General features: G+C 40.8%; 2 long non-coding RNA genes across 3 annotated transcripts; one reads left to right on the forward strand and one right to left on the reverse strand.

Annotated features, from left to right (window-relative positions):
• Positions 1-401: 401 nt before the first annotated feature.
• On the reverse strand, positions 402-23058 carry LOC310897152. Its single transcript, XR_014582102.1, has 5 exons — positions 22275-23058; positions 17023-17095; positions 15485-15571; positions 7385-14027; positions 402-2219 (listed from the first exon to the last, which is right to left on the reverse strand). It is a non-coding gene; the product is annotated as an uncharacterized lncRNA (long non-coding RNA).
• On the forward strand, positions 3600-17095 carry LOC310897154. Of its 2 annotated transcripts, none has more exons than XR_014582105.1 (3): positions 3600-6485; positions 6765-13430; positions 16891-17095. It is a non-coding gene; the product is annotated as an uncharacterized lncRNA (long non-coding RNA). The 2 variants fall into 2 exon arrangements; XR_014582106.1 differs by having other exon boundaries at positions 6765-13425.
• Positions 23059-23105: the final 47 nt, after the last annotated feature.

Below are 23105 nucleotides of genomic sequence, written 5' to 3' on the forward strand. Positions count from 1 at the left end.
AGACGAAACAGAACTCTGCTAAACAACCTCAACCTTATCGAGTTCTATTATTCCAACACAATAGTAACTGCTATGTTTTCAGCTGTTTCCACTGAGTATAATACATTTTATACCAATTTACTGGGAGAACCCATCCTATGGATGGACAGCTATGGCTATGGAGTTGTATTTCATGACAAGTCTATAGGACAGTATTTAATTTTTGTATTCCTTTTACCCAAATAGATTGTGATGTCCTTATTACAGCGAGTGTTCAAAAGGGCTTTAATAAATCATCAACAGATAGGAGACACTGGACAAGACTGGACAAGATATAACAGAATTCAGTTGTACCAAGTGAGATTTATGTATAGAAAAACATCTGAGCAGTAAAGGTATTTACATACTTGAATTTTCTGGAGATAGTCTGTAATCATTAGATTAAAATCATTAGATATTTTAAGAAAAGTTTAGATAAACCTCAGACAGAAATTTTGTAGGTAATGAAGGTCAATATGATGAGAGGAGAGGGGATAGAAATTAAATTTCTTGCTTTTTTTTTTTTTTGTATTGCCCTATTTTTCTATGACACCCTGATTCTATATGACATACAAAGGAGTGTCATCTCATGGACAAAGTTTAAAGACAAAAGACAGAAGTAAACCACGAGTTTCCATGACAGAATGGTTATCCATATGGATTGCTTGAAGCTGAGTCATTCACAGCTCATAAATGAACTGGGAAAAGGAATGAGTGATGATGTGACAACATTTGAAGAACATATATAACAACTCAAATCTAAAGCTGATTGAAAAGTGCTGCAAGAGAGACTCCCATGACACCATGTGAGTAGTGGTAGCTGAAAAGCACTGTTCCAAAGTGCAGTGTAATGCACACGAGGGAAGAAAAAAAAAAACTTGCATACGTGATGACGGACTCTAGAACAGCTAGTATCAGTCAGGAAAAAGTCTTGAAGTACAGAAGGGGTTATGGCTATGTGCTTGCCCTTTTCTTGTTCTCTTTCATTTTTTGCTAGATGGACCACTGCTGTGAACTACTACAGCCGTTCTTATCATCCAGTGAGGAGAGACTAAATAAATTTGGACCAGTTAGATGGGAAAATGAATGAGCAGGGGGTGATGAATGATCAAGAACTAAACTGATTTGAAAGAGGTTGGATAAACTTGGTTAATAAAGTGTCATTTGTGGCTATTATATACAGTGTTTCAGAGGAAACTACCAGCTCCAAACAATTCAGCTTGGTAGAAGCTGAGAAGATGAACTGGCAAAAGAAACCAGCAACGCAAGAGCTGATTCCATCCTGCCTGGGAATGATTTTGAGCTTCGTGAAACTATGGTGGAATTAGACTTAAGAAAACCGGAGAAGAACTCCTATGTTGAGAGCCTTGACACATTACTGAAGTTCTGTTTTTCTTCTCTAATTTTATTATTACCCAATTCTATCCATGTCTCAGTGGCAAAATCCTAAATTATCTAGGTTCCAGAACTATATTTACAGCCAAATAGGAAATGACAGAATTGGCTGCTGGCTCATTATGCTGAAGAAGTTGAGCAACTCTGAATTTTAGAAGAAAGCCAGATGGTCTAATGGGAGCAGGAGCCAGAAGTGCCATTGCCATGCATTCTTTTATTTGGGTCCAGGCTTTCTATCTGTAATATAAGGCAGCATGCACCCCCATCTTTAGGAAAACTTTCGGATTAAAGTTCTACCAAAACTATCACTTAGCTTTACTAGCTATGCCCGTCCACCAGTAAAGAATTTGCAGTAGGCCAAATGTCAATCAGCCTGAAAAAAACAACCGACCAAAATCTTTTTACAGTTCAGACTGTGATCTCGCCACTACAACTCAGTAAAAAAGATTCTCCTGAGACAGATGCCTACTGCTAATGCCATGTAGAGAGAAGACTAAGCACCAACTGTTGGAGCAAACCTACTTCTTAAAGCCTTGCCACCAAACCCGCAAAATTTTATTGTCAAACACCTGCAGTGCTTCTCTCGGGGTGAACTATCAAGGAGAAGGTGACTGGTGACTTTGGCCTGCCAGAAGGTGCAGAAACAAGGGTTTATGCAGGAGAAGAGCGGGATTGATGCATCCAGACACGATAACTAGTGGCTCTTACTGCAGTACGTGAAGACCTTTACAGCAGAGTAAGAAGACTTCTTACCTTATCGCCAGTTTCTGTATTCTTCTTACTCCATTGTACGCATAGAGACTCAGCTAAATTAAAGAAACCAAAGGTATTAAATTAATGCACCTAAACTGAAGCACTTTCAACTGCCACACTAATGCTTCTTTGATGTATATAAAGTGCCCTTGGTTCTCTATTGTCTGTGAGAGCGTACTGCATCTGGCTGGGATGGAGTTAATTTTCTTCACAGCAGCCCGTACAGTGCTGTGCTTCAGATCTGTGACCAAAACACGTTGATAACAAACCCAAGTTTTGGCTATTGCAGAGCAGTGTTTGCCCAGCATCAAGGCTTTCTCTGTTTCTCACTCTGCCCCCGCAGCAAGTAGGCTGACCCAAAGTGTCCAAAGAGATATTCTGTGCTGTATAGCGTTGTTCCCAGGAACAAAACTGGAGTTTTTGCAAAGTAGCCTTTGCTCACAGACTGCCTGGGCATCAGTCTGCGGGTGGGAGGTGATGAGCGAGTGCCTTTGCATCACTTGTTTCTTTTCTTTTTTTTTTTTCTTTCCTTGACTTATTAAATGACTTTATCTCAACTTTTATCTCACTTTTGTCCTTTTAATTCTCTTCCCTCATCCCACTTGGAGCAGTGAGCAAGCAACTGGGTGTGGGTTGAGCTGCTGGCCGGGGTCAACCCACCACAAATGGGCAAGGTCTGGGAAAGAATGAGAAGGAGGGGGATGCATCCTACCTGGCTAATTGCCTTGCCTGACTCTTGCCTTCTGCAATGTGTATGGGAACTACCAAATCCCTATTACTAGGACTGCGTGGAAGAAGTCACAGTTACTTTTCTCCTTCTTATCTGCTGTGTCAGTGAGAAGATATTATGGATCTCAAAAGGATTCACAAGCTGGTTGTTGGGTGAAACAACCAAACAAACGGGCTGCTTCTTCCAACCTCTAATGCAGGCATAGGCAGCCTGTAGCTCTTAAATCGCATGAAGCTTCTGTGTGGCTTCTGCAAGAGCTACACCATATGACAGACAGCAGGCAGCGTAAGTACAGAAGTTCCTGCAAATTCTGTGTGTCCAGCTGTTAGAAAATGCAAACACTGGAGCTGATGAATCTGGAATTACCCTGTTGCCTTGGACCTAGCTCTACTCTGCACTGCAATGTCTGTGACAGACAAGTCTGTAAAATCGTTTTGCAGTTCGACCACTCCTTTGGCATTGACAAGATGCCAAGTGAACTTAAGCTTTCATCTCTCATATTCCTCATCTGAAACTTTGATACTGCACAACCACACTCAGACTCCATGACAGCCAAACTGCAGTCTTCCTCTGATGGGAGTTTTCTTATTAGGTAAACTTGCAGCACAATAGGCTCCTCCACCAACTCCGTGACTCCTGACGAACTGTAGGAATTTGGATTCTATGGGTGCATGAGCTTTTCAGGACTGTGTGGAAGAAAAAAAAAGTGGAAAGTTTTGGATTTTTTTTGTTTGTTTGTTTGATCATTTTTTTGCCTTTTTTTTTTTGGTTGGTTGTATATTTTTCCTCAGAGTGAAGAAACTTAAGTTTTAAGGAGTGAAATTCATATACTGAGCTTCAATAGTAACTCATTGGAACTGCATTTACCCCAGAGTCTATTCTGAACCTCATTTTCACCATTGGAAACCTCCATTATTCATGTTTTGGTTCTTATGTCTATAAAGAGGAACAATAGACATCCTTAATAGGACTACATAAATTTAATTGATAACCTTGGGCAGAAAGCTCAAAGCTCAAAGTATTAACCATTATTTTATTGCTATTACTTCATTATGGCAAAACGATAGTTGCTAGTGCAAACAGGACTTCCTTCATATAACCTATAAGTCCATCACTTACAATGGATTCTTTGGTCTAAGACCAAACAAAAGGAACTGAAACTTTAACATACTTGTTATAGAAACAAGCATGGCTTGACATAGAAATTAGTGCGTTATCAGTGGTAACAAACGGTAACAATAGACAAGTATCAAGTTAGCAAATTGTTCAGATAAGAGGTCCCAAATATTGCGTGTATTGAACTGGATGCTTATGGAAAAGAAGATAAAGTAATATAAATAAAATTTCTTTAAATGGTGACCATTTTGCTGGTTCTTTCTGGGTGTCAAGCCCCTTCAGTCTGTCTAATTTGGTCGTGCTGCTTTTGACTCAGGTCATTCCCATTCGAGTTGTGCTGTTACGAAGAGGCAGAAATGAGGCCCTGGCTTCTCTGGATCTGCGTGCCATCCTTTGTCCCTCCCCTGTGCCACAGCTCGGGCTCGGCCCATCATCCATCTTCCCTTCCCCCAGTGCCCCCAGCTCCCTCCTCCTGCCTCCCAGCTCCCAGCTGGTGACAACCACTGGGACGTGGCTGCTTTCTATCCGGGCATGTGCAGGCTGGCAGAAAAATAAATACAATAAGTTTTGAGCTCAGGCATCAGCCTTTTCTTCATGGTAATAATTGGAAGGAAGTGATCTTTCTTTTACAATTCACAAACTTGAAGGAATTTCGGTTTCTGTTTCAAACGAAGTTTCCTGTTTCTGTATCAAATGTAACTGCAATAAGCTCGTGGGTTCAAAAGTTATTAGAGAGGGTCTGACAAGATCAGCAGGCAAATGGCATTATCACCTAAACCCTGTTTCCTAAGGCTTACAGTCATGGAGAAGTGCCCTCTGATGATAAAACAAATATAATAACATCGATGACAGGTCTGGGCAACAAGGAAAATCTTGGTCTCCGGAGTTTCCAAACCATTTAGAACATTCAAGGGGGTTCTCCAAAACCATTTAGTGGCATCACAGCAGAAAAACTATAATTGTTTTGATTTATCAGGATTAATACAGAATTTAGTAGAGACCAGGGCGGCATTTCAGGAGCCAGAACTTGAGTCTTTGATAAATGTCCTTGAATCAATTCCCAAACAATAAAATTGTAGTTTGTTGTCAAAAACCTAGGGCTTTTTATTTTGAAAAAAAAAAAAAAAAGTATTCATAGGTGCTACTATTTGGAATTGAAAGATTCATTGGGAATGAAAGATTCCCACTGCCTTTAGAACTTTTTGTGTATGGAAGACCTTCTATGTGACCATCCATAGATGAGAATCATACGCCATGTATGGGTGTGTTTTCTGCCTTTATTAAGTGCATTCTTCTTTCACATTGCCAACATCCTAGACTGTATCCGGCTTAAATTCAGATACAAAAAGAGCTAGTTTTGGCACAGCACAGGTAACAGATGGTACCTGTTCTATAGTATGATAAAACTGAATGCTTTCTTTTGTGTGTAATCTCTTTTCCTTGATATCACTTAAATGTTGATACCACATGTCATCCTTATCCCTCCCAGAACACATTAAAAGCGAGGGGAAAAAAAAGCCAAACATCAAATTCACCTTGGTATGACTTTGATGGAAGTAAGATAGAGAGATTAGATGAACTCAGTGGCTTTACAAATTATTTTATTTTTGTCTGTCAATAATTCAGTTTTCATTGAAAGTCTGCCAGGTCACTGAAATGGTAGAAAAAGCCATCTAGTGTCAAAAAGATGTCTAAGAAGAACTTAATGTGTGAAAGTAGTATCGTGGTTATACCAACTATGGATGAACTGGAAGCAGAGAAGTAGATGTGATAAACTCCTGGTGAGCAAACAGGATGCAGTGACTATAGCTCGTATTGGTCGGGTGGTCGGGCACATAATACACTTTCACAGAGAAGTGATATAATATAGAAGTTCTGAACATCTACATAAAAAAGGCTGAAAATAAAGATAAAAGATGGAGGAAAGTCCCAGAACACGGGGAAGTTAATTTCCCAGTTCAGTCTGGTCACGCAAAAAAGCAGATCCAAGTGCTATGATGTGAACACTGCAGAGCTTTAAGTGGGACAAATCCTGTAGAATCCCCTCCAGAAGCTCATTCCTACGTCCATAAGCTATACGGAGTAAATTCAAGTGATGTTAACTACAAAAGTTGAATTGTTGTATGTGGTTTCTCTTCTGTTGACTTAAAGCTGTTTGTACCTGTTTATTTTACAGTTACACCTTTAGGCCATAAGCACGAAGTAAGTTTGCAGACAATTGTTCCCTTCAGAGATGCTACCACTCCCTACCTCCTCCTCACCGACCTTTTGCAAAAGGCCACCTAGTCCTGCAGCTCTGCCGGCCTGCTCCAAAACGTGCCGGCCTGTGTCAGAGGAGCAGCTCCCAATGAAGCCCCCAAGGGGACAAGCCAAGGATCACCGACACAAGCCCTGCCACCAGGAGACGTGGGTGAAGTAACCTGCTGCTGGGGGTGACAAGCCACAGGACGTGTTATCTCTGCAACTGTGCCAGGTATGTTGGGAAGGGAACAGCAGCCAGCTGCCCCGCTGACAGCTTAACCCATACAAACAGATCTAAACCGTGCTAAAACCTTGCCTACACACAGCTCTGTGTACTATTCTTGCCATATTGATCTGGAAAATCAATAGAGCTGACGTGGTAAACCCCTCTTCTTGAATAGAATACTATACATAAAACTTATTTATAGTATTCTACAGGTTTTTTTTACTGATGTGATATTCCTATAAATTTAACTCTAATACAATGTTATTTTATCATATTCTACAACAGGAGGTTGTGTTGCATCCTAAGCCAACGTAGAAACATCCTAAGCCAATGCAGAAGCACAAAAGAAGATAAATATCTCATCTTTACTCACATCTTTTATTTATCTATCATCTCAAAAGACATTTTAAATTTAATCTTGTCTTAAATTATACTGTAACATAAAGGAGTACTACTTTAAGTAGTTCTAGGAGGTCCTTATTACCCTAATGCACAGCAGGAACAGCGGGAAAGCTGCTGGGCAGGGCCAAATGAAGCTGCACCACAGCTGGCAGGGGCTGCGGGTCGCGAGGTCGCTCCCTGCTAGGTGGCACACTGAGGGGGGCTGAGAGCCCCCAGAGGTCTCCTGAATGCCTGCTGGTGGCATTGGAGTGGATACAACTTGAAACCAAGTAAAACAGCAGAAAAAATAGCAAACTTCTCATCTTAAAATCCTTCAGTTACACAACATATTTCTAAATGATGCTCCATATTTAAACAGTATCTCTTTCTTGAGAAACCTAGCAAAAGCCATTACTATATACAAAATACATTCAATGCATAAATGCATAGCATATAAAAGTATTGTGTTTCTCTAATTGTAAGGTTTCATTAGCAGGGGTAAGATGAAAAAAAAGGCTCCTTACCTGCTCTGATTCTTCTATCTGTACATTCACTTTGAGGGTGTACTCTATGGTTGTATTGCAGGTTATCAGTTTTACAGCTGCAGGATTATTGCCCGAATTGTAATCTCCAGGTGCAGTTTAGCACCATGCCACCCACATATGTACGTAGTGTCATCAGGGTCTGTTCTTCCCTTTCAGTTTCCATGAATCATGTGCTCCTCATGACTTATCTTCCTGCAGAAGGAAGTGAGCTGTAAAGCTATACACACACACAACAGACCTGCAGAAACAATTCTTAAAGGCAAGTAACGCATACTCAAGCCCTTGTCAGTGCCTGTGGCCACACAGTGGGCAAGTAGCGCCATACTCAACCCAAGTCCCTAACAGAGTATGAACTGTGTGACGGTCTTCCCAAGGGCAGCATCAGAGTTAGAGACATCAGAAATGGCTTAATACTTGGTAGAAGCCCCACCTAGGCACTCCATACATCTTAGGAATTCAAACAATTTGCAGTGCTCTGTTCCTAGTAGGAGGTTCCTTCTTTAATCTCATAACAAATCCAAATGCAATCATTTTATTCCGTGGGACAATTTCCTCATGAAAATAGCAAACTCGGATATCTTTCTCAGTCAGAGGATTTAGAGTTTAAGTCATTCTGAAAGCCCCACTCTAATTAAGAGAAAAAAGAAAGTGCCTGCTTGGCAACCAGCATATGCAAGCAAGCTTTTTTTCTTGATTTAAGTAATTTAGATAGAGCAGCAATTTTATTTAGGTGAGACATTACAAAAATCATACACGAAGACAGGAATCCATCTGCTATTTCTAGCCAAGGTTCAGTTTACCAGAATAAAAGCATTTTGACAGGTATGTACCAAAAAGTGGTGGCATGAGGTGATACCCTGGTAATGATGGTATATTGTATCAGGGTATATCCCACAGGAGAGGCAACTTCTGGGACTGCATGCTAAGAACCATAACAGTTATTTAATCCAGAATTGCTTTGCCTGCCCTGGAGTTAATGGGATTGCCACTACCCTTTCCTGTTTTTTCCTTTAGAATAACCTTGCTTAAACAGAGAGTTTGATAGAGAGTGTACATAGCTTCCCAGCTCAGGAATCAGAAACACATGAGAAGGACCCTGAAGATAAACTACCCCTGCAGCAAAGACCTAGCATTTCCTGTTAAAATTCAAGATACAAAGAAAGCTTGACATAAACCCTGTGTCGGAAAATGTTTGACAGATCTTGACTCCATACTTCCCGTCCAGTAGCTCGAAACAACTGGGGCATTTGGTGCTCTGGGTAGGTGGCCTGCAGGGGATGGCACTGCCTGTGCACTCTCTTGTGTAGTAGAGGGCACTTTGCACCACCCCCTTTGTTGATAGAAAACAAGGGAGTGGTATATCCCTTTTTTTTCAAAACAGATGATCTCAGCTCCTGGCACAGGACATTTGAGATGCATTTCTCTGAGTTCAAGTAGATCAACGTGTGGCCTGTGCTGTACCAGGGACTGCAGCCCCTGAGACTGTCCTTTATCTCTGTGAGATGCTTATCTGTCACTGCTGAGACATTTATGCAGAAAATGCAGGAACTCTCAGCAGCTTGTCCAAGGAGTGTCCCTGAAAGACATAAATACCTTGTAGCCATTTGCATGAAGTTTAATTTACTCCATTCAATCAGTACAGACAAACTTGTACCCCAGAAGAGCTTAACAAACCCAACCTTGAGAGAGCTGAATTTATACAAAAGCTTTGCTGTTCCTCGAAAGAAGTCCTGCTGGAGATGGGGTTTGAGAGGAAGATAATCTGTTGTTTAACTGGCAGACTTAAGGTGTATGAGAGTCAGCTGTGACTTCCAGAAATTTAGCATGAAATCGATACTGGTGTATTCCATTCTACGCACTTGTGTCATTAAAAAAAAAAAAAATCAATAGCTGCATTATCTTTAGATTGCCTCATATATTGTGGCACTGTGAGAAACTAGGTGTAGGAAATAAAACCTTAAGCCACCCAAAGCCACTGCAGTTAATCATATTTAACACCTGGCTAAACTGGGCTCACCCAGAGCTTTTGGGAGGGTTGGGAATAAACAATCCTGCTCGAATCGCTCTGTTGTATTACCTGAGAGCCCATTAATAGGTGCAGTTTCTATTAGAGCCGTATGTAATTGTAGAAGCCATGGGCCCTGATCAAGTTTAGGACAATTTTGTACTTCTCATTTCTCTGTTCAAGCACACAAATGATACAGCAACCCTTGGAAGGGCCTCCCATTAATTTTTCTATGACCTACAGACAGACTGACTATTGACCATAAATCTATTTACTTTTAATTAATATATTTTAATTAATATATCATTATGAAAAGTACATGAGAGGAAATTGCAGAGAGTACGCTCTGCTGGTCAAACTCCATAGTGATGCCATAGCACCGAGTTGCAAAAGCTCGGTGCTTTGAGATTTGCTCGGTTGCAAAAGAGTTGTTTACTCTCTTTAATCTATAACGTAAACGCACGTACTCTACGACAATTTCCTCCAAACTGGTATAAAAGCTCATCTTTTGTGTTGCCTGAATAACATAACTTCCGTGAACAGCTCACACTTCAAGAGGAACAACCAAAACCCTCTGAAGAGCAGAGGGGAGAACAAAGTGCCAAGGTAGGGCAGGCACCAGTGGGGAGAGCCAGTTCTTTGAAACAGCATGGGACCAGAGACAGATTCCTGGAAGAGTCAAGATGAGTACAGCAAGGAAAGGGGAGTGGAGCTCAAGGATTTCCTGTTGCATTTTAATTTGAAATGTATGCTTTTTCATTTGCAGCAATGCTTGAACCTGACTTTTTCCTCTCAAAAAGACTGCCTTTTCTTTTTTTCTGTGGCTTAGCATAACAAAGGGACAGGCTTTTAATGGCAGCTGGCTTTTCTTTGCCTTTCAGACAAGGGAAAAAATCTGATTACCTCAGAATATGTATTTTAAGTGTAGAAAAATGTCCTTTTTATCCTCCTGGATCCTTACTGATCCCTTCCCATACTCGAGTTCCCAAGCTGTTCTTATCTTTACCCAGTGAAGATAGGCCTTTGGGTACCTGGGTGCTTGTCACTGCAGAGGACATTATGGTGGCCATAAGCACTGCTTCCCGTATTAACATTGCCTCCACTGCCCCAGTGCTCATACTTCAAGGTCCCCTGTATCAGTTCCCCTTCCATAGGACTTTGGGCTCACAGGCAGTCCCTGGCAATTTAGCATCCCTGCAGCAATGCTGATACCCAGAGCAAGCTGTCTGGAAGGAAACAGACCCTCTGTCTTGTATCTGGAAGACCTTCATGCAGGGAAAGTTATTTAAAGAAGTTCCAAGTTCCTTCTCCTTCCTGTTAACGAGCAAATCTTAACGATCTCTCATTTGACAGACGGTCCTAGAAAACCACGGTTTCCATAACTGCTGAAAGACTGACATAGATTAAGGGGAAAAATGGGTTAAACAAGGGATAACGTGCTTCCAGAGCCTCTTTATTCCATGGAGAATGGTGATACAGATGAACATATGCAACAGAGGGACAACATGCTGGGGAGATCACAGAAAATATCACGTTGCTGAAAAACAACATCCTTCAAGAAAAACAGAGAGGCAGATAGGTGCATCTGTTATCAATCACCGCTTCAGACAACAAGTTTAGGAGTCACGGAGCAAAAGAAACAAGCCTTCCCCCCAAGGCTCAAATTCCTCCTTGGAATTTCTTCAATTTTCGTGTCTGCAGAGCTGTATTTCCTCGTCCACCCCGTGCACAGCAGCTATTGCCAGCCTCTTTCCCAGGTTGACTGCCCAGCCAGGGAAACCAGCAGCATCTTGACAACAAAACGCACTGGCTGGCTACGAAAAGACACAATTGCTTTCACAGTGCATTAGCAGCTTTAGCCCATTAATCTAACAATCCCAGAAAGTGTTGATCTATTCCCAATCACACACGTATTCAATCATTGATTTTTTTTGTCTGTTTTCAGTAAGAATATTTAAATTACAATATTAAATTCCTGTGAAGTTGTCTATAGTACCGGTTTGGCTTGAGAATGTAAAACTGTAGAGTGCATTACCACTGCACCGAGTGCTCATATATTCACGTTAAAAACAACCAAAACCCAGCAGTTTCCTTAGTGTAAGAATAGGCTTGCTTTGGAATTCCAATACTAACTGAATAGCAAAAATCTCTGTAAACACCACTGCATTTAAAGCTGGAACATGTGTATTTGTATTATTTGCAGTCTTCAGGCCACTCTGTTCTGGCTCCCAGCTCCCTCCCCATTCCCAGCTGCCGCAGGTACACGCGTAACCCTGTCTCTCCCTCCAGGCAGCCCAGTTTGCCTTGCCCTTTACTCGTCCTTCCCGAATTCCCGAAGGCAATGGGGGACTTCTCGCTGGGAGAATGGGGCCAGAAGCGATGAGCTCCTGGGAGGGGGAGAGAGGGGAAGTGGACCGCAGGGAGATTGGCCCAGCCATATGGAGAGGGCAGCTACAATAGCACTTGGTTTTGGAATTGGAGCTTGCTTTTGAAAGGAAACTTTTGATTGTCCCCATTCTTTGTACCATGCTTTGGTCCATGCTGTAGAGTGGTCCTACCGTACACAAACTAGATTTCTGTAGGCTAAAACTGTATGTGAGAGCGCACTGCAGGAGCACATATTCTGTTTTTTAATGGATATTCAGTCTTGGGAGCAGACTAGAAACAATCCAAAAGTAAAGACCCCTGACATTCACACAATATGGATACTGAGCTGTCAGAACCAGTTCTTTTGTTCTGCAGACCCGTTCCCAGAGACGTGCCTTATGGTCGTGTGTACATCAGCAAGAGCAGGACCTCCAGCAGTACCCTGCGTTGGTGCTGTGCGCTCCCTTTGCTTCCCAAGTCTGTTATTTTGCTCCTGGATATTTCCAAACACTCCTCCAACCTACAGACTCCAATCTCCAACTGAGGAGAATTCAGTAATGAATGTAGTTAATTTGAAACTGATTATTTTTTCTAAGGTCAATAATGGGAAAACCGACTATCAAGCAAGAGCCCTCCTGAGAACACAATACTAAAGGGATCTAATGTTACCCTTAACAAAGCAATGCTATAACAACTAGCCTGACGTGTGCCTGCTCAACCTGACAACCTACTGCCAAGCTTTCCCTGTTGCTTAAAGCAGGCTTCACAAAAACAGAACTAAAAGTACCCAGTGGTTACAACAGCATGCTCTCTTCACTGCAACTAGTCTTAATACGATGTGTCGCTTGTCAGTTTTAAGTCATCCAAAGTCACCTCGCATTTGCTGAAATGAGCGTTGAATCTCTTGAATCTCTCCTTTTTGGTTTCTGCATTTGAGAAGGAAAGGCTAAGTTTCACTGTCCATGCTTCAATTAAAAAACAAAACAAAACAAAACAGTCAAAGATAAATGTTTCCTGTAAGTATTGCACGTCTTTCTTGATCAGCCAGGGTTTACATCATGGACAAATATGCCTATTTGTATTCAGAGGGTGCAGACTCAGGATGCGTCCCGTCTATTTCCCTACCACAATCTCACCATCCCCTGCTTCAGATGGCTCTGTTCCCCAGGCACCACCCTGAGTCATAATCTTAGGAAAGTAGGAGATACTTAATGGTCTTGCAGACCTGCATGACAACTGTCTTTATTGTGGATTTTCCAGCCCAATTGATTGCCCACTGTCTGGTAAGCATGTTAGCAATGCAAACTTCTAGAGCATGATTGGTATTTGCTTATCTGTCGTCAGAGTGGCTCTCGCTCTGATGTCTCTTTGATGAAGGGCCAGAGCCACTACCTCTTCAGCATGCAATTTCATTTTTGTGGCTTTCTTCATTCTGAATTTCTTCATCCACCGCTCGTCATCCAAAATCTGCAACATGCACTTTCACCCTCCGGTGTGTTTTTCAGGCCCAGAAACATTATTATTCCATGGTCTGAAGTTATTTTTTTTCTCCTCCCCAGAATTTCGTCATTCTTCTCCCATTACTCATCACCATTTTAGAAGGGGTTGCTGAAGTCCCACGTATATCAGAGATATGCGAACCAGAAATGTAAGGTACATTAGCCTTTGCAGATCTCATGTTGATGGCAGAGAGACAAAATAGCAAAATATAGAACTAATAATTAAAAAAAAAAAAAGTTTTATTTTAGAAAACACCATGTAATAGAGAATTGTGGGAGACTGATCCTAATATCTTGACACTGGAAGAATTCTGCAGAGAAGTGCAGTACAAGTTGGTACAAGGATGCCTCCTGACATTTTGCTGTGGCTCCACCCAACACAACCACACATAGTGAGGCTGGGTTGTGTCAGGCTAAGCGGCTACGTATAAATGTACTCTGATGTTGCAGCGTCAGCTGTTGTAGGCTGACAGCATACTTGCTCATGTAGTCATATCTTTAAACCTTGGGGTTGTCAGTTACAGACTCGAGGTCTAGAGAACTAGCTGAGATGCAGACATCAGTAATGCAGACATCTCAGGGCAGATAAGACAAATTCCAGTGCTGATGCTGTAAAGGCGGAAGACAAAAGCTCTCAGATCGATGTAGGGATGTACACCTGAACAGGGGTATTTGTAGCCATTCTTCATAAGTTTTCTAAGAAACTTAATATGATTTTCTCTCCAGCAAAAATGCATCAGTCTTTCAATCCCTGAAACAGAAAGGCATGCTTTGATGCAGCATTCATGCAAAATCATTGGCAAATAGATTATGTTAATAAAATAAATTATTCCATATATTATTTTTTATTATAACTTAGCTTGTAGTGCTCTTGAAAATGTGTAAAAAGATTGTTGCTGTTTCTGCATAGGAAGTTAAGTTCTCTGCTCACTCTTCCCAGACTGGCCATAGAGTTTCACTACCTCCCTGATGCCTACTCTTCCATGTTTTTAAACCTTTCATGAGCCCTTCACAAGAAGCTACTATGGTCACAAGAAACTATTTGTGGGACTATGCCTCATTTTTGAACATCAGCAAACACCATTCTATTGAAAGAGGTTTGAATGAACTGTGACACTTTTCCCTGTTTTGGAAAACTGCATGGTTTCAAATTAAACCGAAAATAAATGCCCCAAAAACTAAGTGATTGTATCCTGAAAGAAATGAGAGAAAGTTTACATGCTGTACTGTTGGACCCGTAGAACAAGTAGCCCCTTTGGTGTACCTAGAAAATTTAATGAAACCTTGTCTAAAACAGATCAGGTGATTCATGCCCTAGACATACCTGTTCTTCTATGCTGACCACCAAGTGAAGCACTGGGTGACAGGCTAACTTATCAACATCTACATTGCATATGTAAAATTAAATGTCATGAATTTCTCTGGTTGCATCTGTAATCACTTCAGACATTTCCTAGCAAAAAAAGAAACATGATACCTTCCAAAGAGCTCAAATGCATGGCTTTTGAAAGGCGAGAAATGACTTGGAAGTTCTTTGACCAAAGGGAAATATTGATCAACTTTTTCATGAATAGTTTTGCCACAGAGCAGTTGGACATCTTATAAGTGTCCACAAAGTAAGCAGACACAGACATCGTTGAGAAGAATACTTCAACAGGGAAAGGTGCAAAAATACGGAGCAGACAATCAGAGGCAGAGGAAATAGACAGAACCTGGGCAGAACTTATTGAGGGTCTGTATAAAGAGTATTTTCTATTTTTCTATGTAAAATTCAATACGTGAAGTTTCTCAAACTAAAACGTGTTCTGTTCTAGGCTAGAAAATTAAACTGAGCAACCAGTAAAACTTCACCACTCCAGTAGTCGTAGGAAATGACATAGTGATAGCATGCTGAATTACATTATTTTTCTGACATAAACAGATCTGATATGGATATAGAGGAAGGTAAATAAATTCTTAATTACTTGTCTAAATCTTGCCTTTTTTCCTTGTAAAACTAGAGATTGAAGAGAATGGCTAAATTAACACCTTTAAATCACAGAGAAATCAGAAGTAACATTTGTACATGACGCTTTACAATTTGAAGACATAATATTAAGTTATTAACTTCTTGTACTCCCAAGTACATCAGGTGACTGTGAGTCAAGAAAATGTATACTGTCTCCTACAATTGTCTGTGTATGTCACTTACTACAAGGACCAAATTACCTTTTCTTGGGCAAGTTTGGATGTAGAGTATCCAGATCAGAGAAGTTCTTCAGATGACAAGTCTTGAATACCTTGTTGAAATATGAACTAAAGAGAACAGAGAGAAAGTAGGAGGGAGATGAAAACAGAATTATTACTTTTTATAGTATATGTTGCAACAAAGGTTAATATATATATATATATGATTAAACTGACTATATTGCTTAAGATGTGCCTTTTTTTCATAACCAGACAGCATGTAGTCTATCATTACACATGAAAGGAAATTGCTATTAAGAGATATTCTATCCGTTGATCAAATGACAAAAAGACCCTTGAGCTTGCAGTCAGTAATATGTGCAAAAAGGTTCCATGTCTGTCATCTACCACAATGAGCCTTACTGGTGCACAAGTTCAAAGCTGCAGCCAAAGAAAGTCGTGCATTGCAGACCTTAGTATTTTGAAAACATAGAGGCAAGGGTAGCATTAAACTACTAAAGAAACATTCATGAACGGTAAGGGCCCAAAGTACACTACAGTTTAATTCAGGACTACTGATCCATGGCAAAAAGGGCAAAAAGGAGACAAGAAAAACTAGTATTTTTTGCCAGAACCTTGTAGGATGTTAGCAGCAGCAGCTCCACTTATGTACAAGCTTTGCCTTCCAGTCTTCAAAATGGATAGATTACTTCTTTCTGTCATACAAAAGTATGCGCTCTGTCATGATTTATCCTAGACCAACTTTCAGAAATGAGTCACAACCTTTGTTTAAAGGGTGTTGAGTTGTTTTTTTTGAAATGCTGACACAAGCTCAGCTACTGCATTGTCAACAGGGAACACTACTGCGGAGAGACGTAAATGACAGTCGCACAGAGTAGAATAAATTAATTCAATTGTAAAACAGCCAATTATACATTACATCTGGTATTTACTCTTCTTTGTTATAAGACAGCTTTTTTCATGCTATGGATGAAATATAGCAGCCTGCAAAAGCAGTGGTAGAGCCATTTTGCTTTTATCATATCAATATTGTTCAGTGTCTTATTTTAAGGTTTGTATTTCTATTCATGTGATAGCCTCATGTTTTCTTTTGGCTTCAGTTTCAGAGTTTTAAAATTTTGCCATGTACACATTGAGAAATACCCCAGAGGTCAAATCCCAATTTATTGATGTCTGAAATCTCATTATTTTTGAACAAATCTCATTAGTTTAAGACCTAACTGGTGATTTTTTATTCTTAGGCTTATTAACATTGATAATAATATAACTAATGTATATCTCCTCTTTATATAAATGAACAATTAGAAACAATATAAGCAATTGTAAGCAATATAAATATTTTTTTTCATTGCTTTTGTGACAAATGTGATGAAATTTTCCCTGAAGAGGGTTGATTATAAATCAATTACAATCGGATGTCTCTGCAGAAACGACCAGTATGAAGAGGAGGCAGCCTGGTTTTCTTCAGTCAATTCAATAAAGAATGAACATGCTTCACCGCCAGCACAGACTACATGAAAACAAAAGGAACATTGTCTTAAACTGAACTTTGGGCTTACCTGTGCACTCTTTAGGAGAAACATATTTTTCACTGTTTCAACGATGACTTCCTGAGAATCCTTTTAACTTCAACTATAGGCCGTGCATGTCGGGTCATAAAAAAAAGGGGGGGGTGGGGGAGAGAGAAGTTAGGGTGCATCTCTGTTAACTCTGTGTAAATAAAATTCCTCCATATGGTTGAAATTCCATCCTTCCCAGGCTGGGTCCTTCAGATAAAGCTCTTATAAAGTCCAGACTGGATATTTGAAAAGTTGGAGTTTTGACTTTTCCTTGAAGTATAAGTAATTTTTGCACTTTTTGCTGAACCAAATCATCTGTTTTCTCTCTTGACTGCTATGACTTTTTTGGTTTACCTGCTTATCAGAAGATAATGGAGAGAGGTCTCAGGTACAAACTGTTAATGATCTAAATGAAGGAAATGAGACAAACTAATAAAGACGTCTTGTGTTTTCATTTAGCATTTAACTACAGCACGTGTCAATGCAAATGTTAGAAACTATTTAACTTAAACATCTAATTTTTGGGTGATGTTTCTCTTGTGCACTGGGTATGGGTGGGTAGAGTAGTGGGTGGGTGGGAAAGTAGATGCAATTCCTGAATTCCTGTTGTGAATACAATTCCATTCTACTGATTTCTTGACCAAAAAAAAAAAAAAAAAAAAGATAAAAAAGAAAAAGGACAGCATCCATATTCTTCTGTGGAAGCCCTCCTTGAAGGTCACCTCAGATTATCTTGTATCCTGGTGACAGAATATTATAATACTAAAAAATTACCCTTTTTTCCTCTTAAGAACCTAAGAGGAATCTGCTTTTCTCATTGTTGTCCATGCTAATACTTCAGTACATGAATTGCATCATAGATTTGTGTACCTCTATTGATTTCAAATTAGTTTAAATGTTAAACATATAAATGTTTGCAGGAGCAAGGCCTTTGTTTGCCTTTGTTACTCCTTTAGACTGGAATCTCATGACCGATATGATTGGGGTATCTGGAGATTGCGTTTGGTCTTAAAGTATGTAAGATTTCTATTGACTGAAAGCTTTGTTTTCAGGTGCAATAGGAAGACTAGGGTCATAAGGAAAGCTGTTGGTTTGCCTCATTTAGTAAGGTAATCTTGGATATTTTTAGGATCTCAGATGGTAATTTTCTTGCTTTGTAGCACTGACTGAAAATCAACATTGCTTCAAAGTTACTACTGATGCCATACCTCAGAGTGGGGGAGGTTTAGGAGAGTCAATTTATTTTCAGGAACACAACTGCAAAACATCTCAAGCAGCAGTTTCTGTGCGGTTTTTAATTATCCCAAGGTAGGGATTGATACACAAATTCAGAACACTGAAAAAATAATATCACTATGAAAAAAAAGGATGACTACCTAAATCACTTTTTTCAGTCCCCCTCTGAAGAACACCTATAAATGCAAGTTTAGAATATGGTTAAATTAAGACCATATATTTAATAGATTAAATATAAATTAAAAAGTGAAGTAGAATATAACTCCAACTTAGATAAAAGCATTTATGAGCAATCTTCATAAAGACAAAACATTTACATTTTAATCCTTACATTGTGAATTACATTCATCATTGCATTCAGTGCATTATATTAATTAATCAAATGTGTATAGGCATGATAGTCACTGCCTAAAAAATAGGAGTTCAGATTAATGACAGAAGAGGGCTACAATAGATAGAATTTGCTTAGGTCAAAATTGATTTGGGGAAAGATGGTAAACGCTCCTACTCCAAGAGTAAATAATACTCTCAATTTCAAAAAGACAAGTTTGATAAATCAAGGGAACTTACCTGTGAAGTCAGGGACTGAGGAATCCAAATGCTGAGGATAATGTAATTATTTTCTATGAAAAGGATCATGGTATGCAGACTTTTTGTCTTAAGAAAGCAGGGAAAGTTCTAGAGAAGGGCTGCAGAGCTAGTTCAATAAATAGCCATAAGCAAAAACTGAAACACTTAGAAAATGGCAAAGAGGACTAAACACAAAGGAAAAGTTATCTGAGGGATCACGAAAAGGAAGGACAAAATGAGAATTGCCAAAAATCAAGCTGAGTTAGACTTCAAAAAAGATATGAAAAGCAAACAGCAACAAAGTTTCTTCATCCCCATAAACAAAAGACAATAAAAGACTGTAGCTGCTATGCAGTGGGAAGTGGACAGAGATGGAAGATAATCTTGGCAAAAGATAAATTGTGCTTCACTACTGATCTGAAAAAAAAATAATGTGCCTCAGTTTTTAATGAGGACAATGACCGATCATTGGAGCAAAGATGGTTTAGATATTAGCAGGAGTATGGAAAAGCATAGTTCAGAACAAAGCAAAAATCAGGAAAATTAATGCCGTCTGTTCAAGAGACTGCATCTTGAGAGAGACTTCTCCATCTCCACTCCATTTCTGAGAGGAACAAGCATGTAAACTCAGGGGTCTAGTACCCAACGAATGGAGAGAAACCAGTTTCACACCTATCACCAAAAAGGTGGCTAACGCCTGCAGTGGTGATTTTGTAGCCATGACGTGTGGGCCTCTAGAACACAAACTATCAACTACACATTAGTTCAGAGTTGAAATTCTTAGTGTGTTTATTTCATTCACATTTTCAAAGTGGAATCAAGTGGTTATTCTATTGGCCAAACATTTGCTCCTAGACATTTAAGCTAAACTTTGAGAATCTTCAGTAAATTAATAATAAAAAACAACATACAATGTCCAAGTATCAAATGAATGTTACGTCTACTGTTGCTATTCAATGTATACAGAATTTTACGAGAATTAATTAATTGTCAAAGTTTCCTGGGTTTGATTGGCAATTGCCATTTGTTGGCAAAGTGAGTGGCAGCGCTACATTTACAAGTTCTGTCAGTCAAATCTGAGCTAACTGCAGTGGAAATCATAATGGCAACCTGAGAAGGATTTCATAGCAGGACAATTCTTTGTATTTATTTTTCTCATTTAATTTAGAAGGATATTTGCTGGTTGTAGACAAGAAGTAGGAAATAATCATTTGAGATACTTGCGATTCCAATTTTGTGCTAAAAGTTGCTCGAGTTACTAAAATGTTGCTGTTGCTTGTTACTATAGTAAAACAACTCAGAACTTCCGTAACGTAAATGAACAGCCCAGATTTGCTACAAAACTGCTCCTGACTTTTGACTCACTGAAATGTGAAGTTGGCTCTTGTTGCCATTCTCCCTGCAAGCAGAAATCTGAGAAGCGGGGCAAGTAAATTGAAACAGGAATGGAGGAGCAGGGCCAAGTTGGCCATATTAGAGATGAATGCTTTTGTTTTTTAAAAAACATGGGGGAAGTGTCGTGAAAGTCATGCATTCTCTGGGCATGCACTGGCTTTCTAGAAACTTGCTTTTTTGTTCTTTTTGTAGCGACCATCAAAATGATTGAGGAAGGCAGCAAAGGTGCTCCTCCTCCTCACAGCACACTAGTTTTTGTTTCTCGTGGTCACATACCAGGGTTGCAGAGAACTAGCGTAACATTAACCTTTACATAAATATTACAATGAATGTTCTCCTTCACAAAGAGTGAGCATGAGCCTTTGCTGCCCGTTGGGTGGAGGGCTGGTAAATGAGGCTTTATTCCATATTTGAATCTTCATTATTCTTGGCAATGCCTCTCATCTAAGTTGGCAGCTCAGAATTACTTTGCTGCCACAGCCCCCTATGGATCGTTGCAGCAGCTCAAAATAGCTGTTCAAAGTGAGGAAACCTCTGCACAAGGAGTAGCCTCGAGGGAGAAATTTCAAGAACTCTACAGCCCCTTTGTGCTACTGGAAAAGTGTAAAGAGACTGGGTAAGAATACAGAATTCATCGTTGTCCTTTCCTCACAATAAAACATTCATACTTTCTCATCTTTCTTTCTGGACTTGGTTATTTGTTGACACTAAGCTTGCCAGATTCAAGAATACGGGTAAGAGCAAAGACTGCTTCTTGCTGGCTCTGGGAGCTCTGTGTCTGGCAGCTGGTTTGGTAAGGAAAACGGGGAGCAGCTTCAGCGCCACACAAGTCTGCATCCTGTTTTGGACTGTCCAGAAGCTCTGTTTTGGCAAGCAGCAACTCTGAATCATGCTGACTGCTGGGCTCGGTTACACACCTAACAAAAAACAAAGTAAAACCAAGCTGATACAATGACATCAGTTTTGTACTACACACAAATTCCTCCTGTTTACGGGGTAATGCACCTGGCCAGTTGCAGCCTGCTGCACCAGCAGATCACTACAAAGGAGCCAGATCATAAATAATTTTTGGCCCTATGTCTCACGATCATATGATGATGCCTGAGCCTTCCTGACTTCCAGAGCCTGCCTTCCTCCAGATTCAAATGTTTGACTAAGGTTATTAAATCAATTTTAAAACTGCTGTGGTTAAATTAGTACGACCCCTTTGACCAGATATTTTGAAACCTGCAAGTCCTTCGGCTCCATTCCCATCCCTTATCTGTGGGTAATCTCACTTGTAAACATGAATTCAGCTACCATCTTTCCAACGATGACTCACAGAACCTCTCTCTAATCCACAACAATCTCCTTCTGTCCTTCCTGAAACCTCAGCCTGTCCCTCAGACAATACTTTGTTCATGCCTACTTGCCAGTCAGGCTGAAAAAAGGGCTTTCACTGCTCTTTTCTCTCCTCCACCTGCTCTCTCTCTATTTTTCAGCAATCAAGCCTCTCATGAAGGAAGGCCTGCAGCCTTCAGCAGTAATATAAATCACTCTTCAGGTGTTCGTACCCACACTCTCTGGCTTCAGATATTCTACATCGCCCTGCTGCTTTTCCATTACATCAAAGTACTTGTCTTTGTTTCCAAATTCTTTCACGGCTTCATCTTACTCAGTGCTGAGATCATTTCCCTCCTCACATCAGCTGGTGATACTGGGATGCATTGTCACATGTTAAACTTTCAAACCAGTGCTTTCCACTGCTTTTTAGGTTATTCCCTCACATTGAGAAGCTTCCTAGAAATAAGGAAGAGGGACTTTTTTGTTGTTGTTGTTGTTTAATATTGTCCTTTTCTGCAGTGTCTTAAAGGTAGTCTTACGGATGATTGCTGTGCCTTAAAACCAGGAGACAACTGCCACAGCTAGTAGGCTAGGCCCACTCAGACTAGCGTCTGGTAGCAGCTGGGAAGAAATTGAAGCCCAAATTGGAAAAGTAAGAGAAAGTGGTGGCTGAATGGGGCAAACAAGAACACAGAGAGCCTTTGGGAAATGCTGGAGACGGTACATACACACGTGGTCCAAGTCATGGGGTGAAACTACACTGCAGTCAAGGGTCAGCAAGGCAAGGGCTCCAACCAAGACAAGACGATGACGCGCCTGGATGGAGAAACATCACATGGACCACTTGCAGACAGAAAGCGGGATCAGCCAGATGACTGAAAACTAACATCAAATTGACAGAAGATGGGATTTGGGATTAGTGTGATGGATGCAGAAACAAGTGTAGGGGGACTAGTACTAAAAATAAACGGGGTCTGGGGCTGGACAGAGTTCACAACCTCACGGCTTTGGCTTCATAAGCACTTTAAGGTGATATAACCTTTATAACTACTGGAACAAGTGGTCCTGCACTCCCCACCGGAGGTTTCTCGTTTGTGCCCTAGCACAACCTCTTTATGCCAGCACAAGCACTCATGCAGCTGGGACACGGACCAGCTCGGGGACCCGATGCAGGTTAAAGCCGATCATGACTAAAAACTATTAACCGTGATTAACACCGAGCAGTGAGCATTCAGCCTGACGCAGCGGGGAGCACACACAGGGCGGAGGGGGAGCGCTTTATTTCACAGCGGTGACAGCTCGCACCGAGTTCGCCGGGACCGCAATGGGGGAGCTCCCCCCGCGCCTGAGGAAATGGCACCGGGGAGCGGCCGGGCCGCTGCGGGCGGGTGGGGCCGGAGGAACCGGCATACCCCTGACGGGCGTCCGCGCCAGCCTATGAGAAGCGGCGGAGGGCGGGCCGGAGAGGCGGAGGGCCAATGGCAGGCGCCGCCCCGCCCGCCCCGCCCCCGCCGCCCCGCGGGGTATAAAAGCGGCGGAGTGCGCGCTCAGCCCTCGCT

Source organism: Anser anser, assembly GCF_964211835.1.
Source record: "Anser anser genome assembly, chromosome: 3".
Taxonomy (NCBI): Eukaryota; Metazoa; Chordata; class Aves; order Anseriformes; family Anatidae; genus Anser; species Anser anser.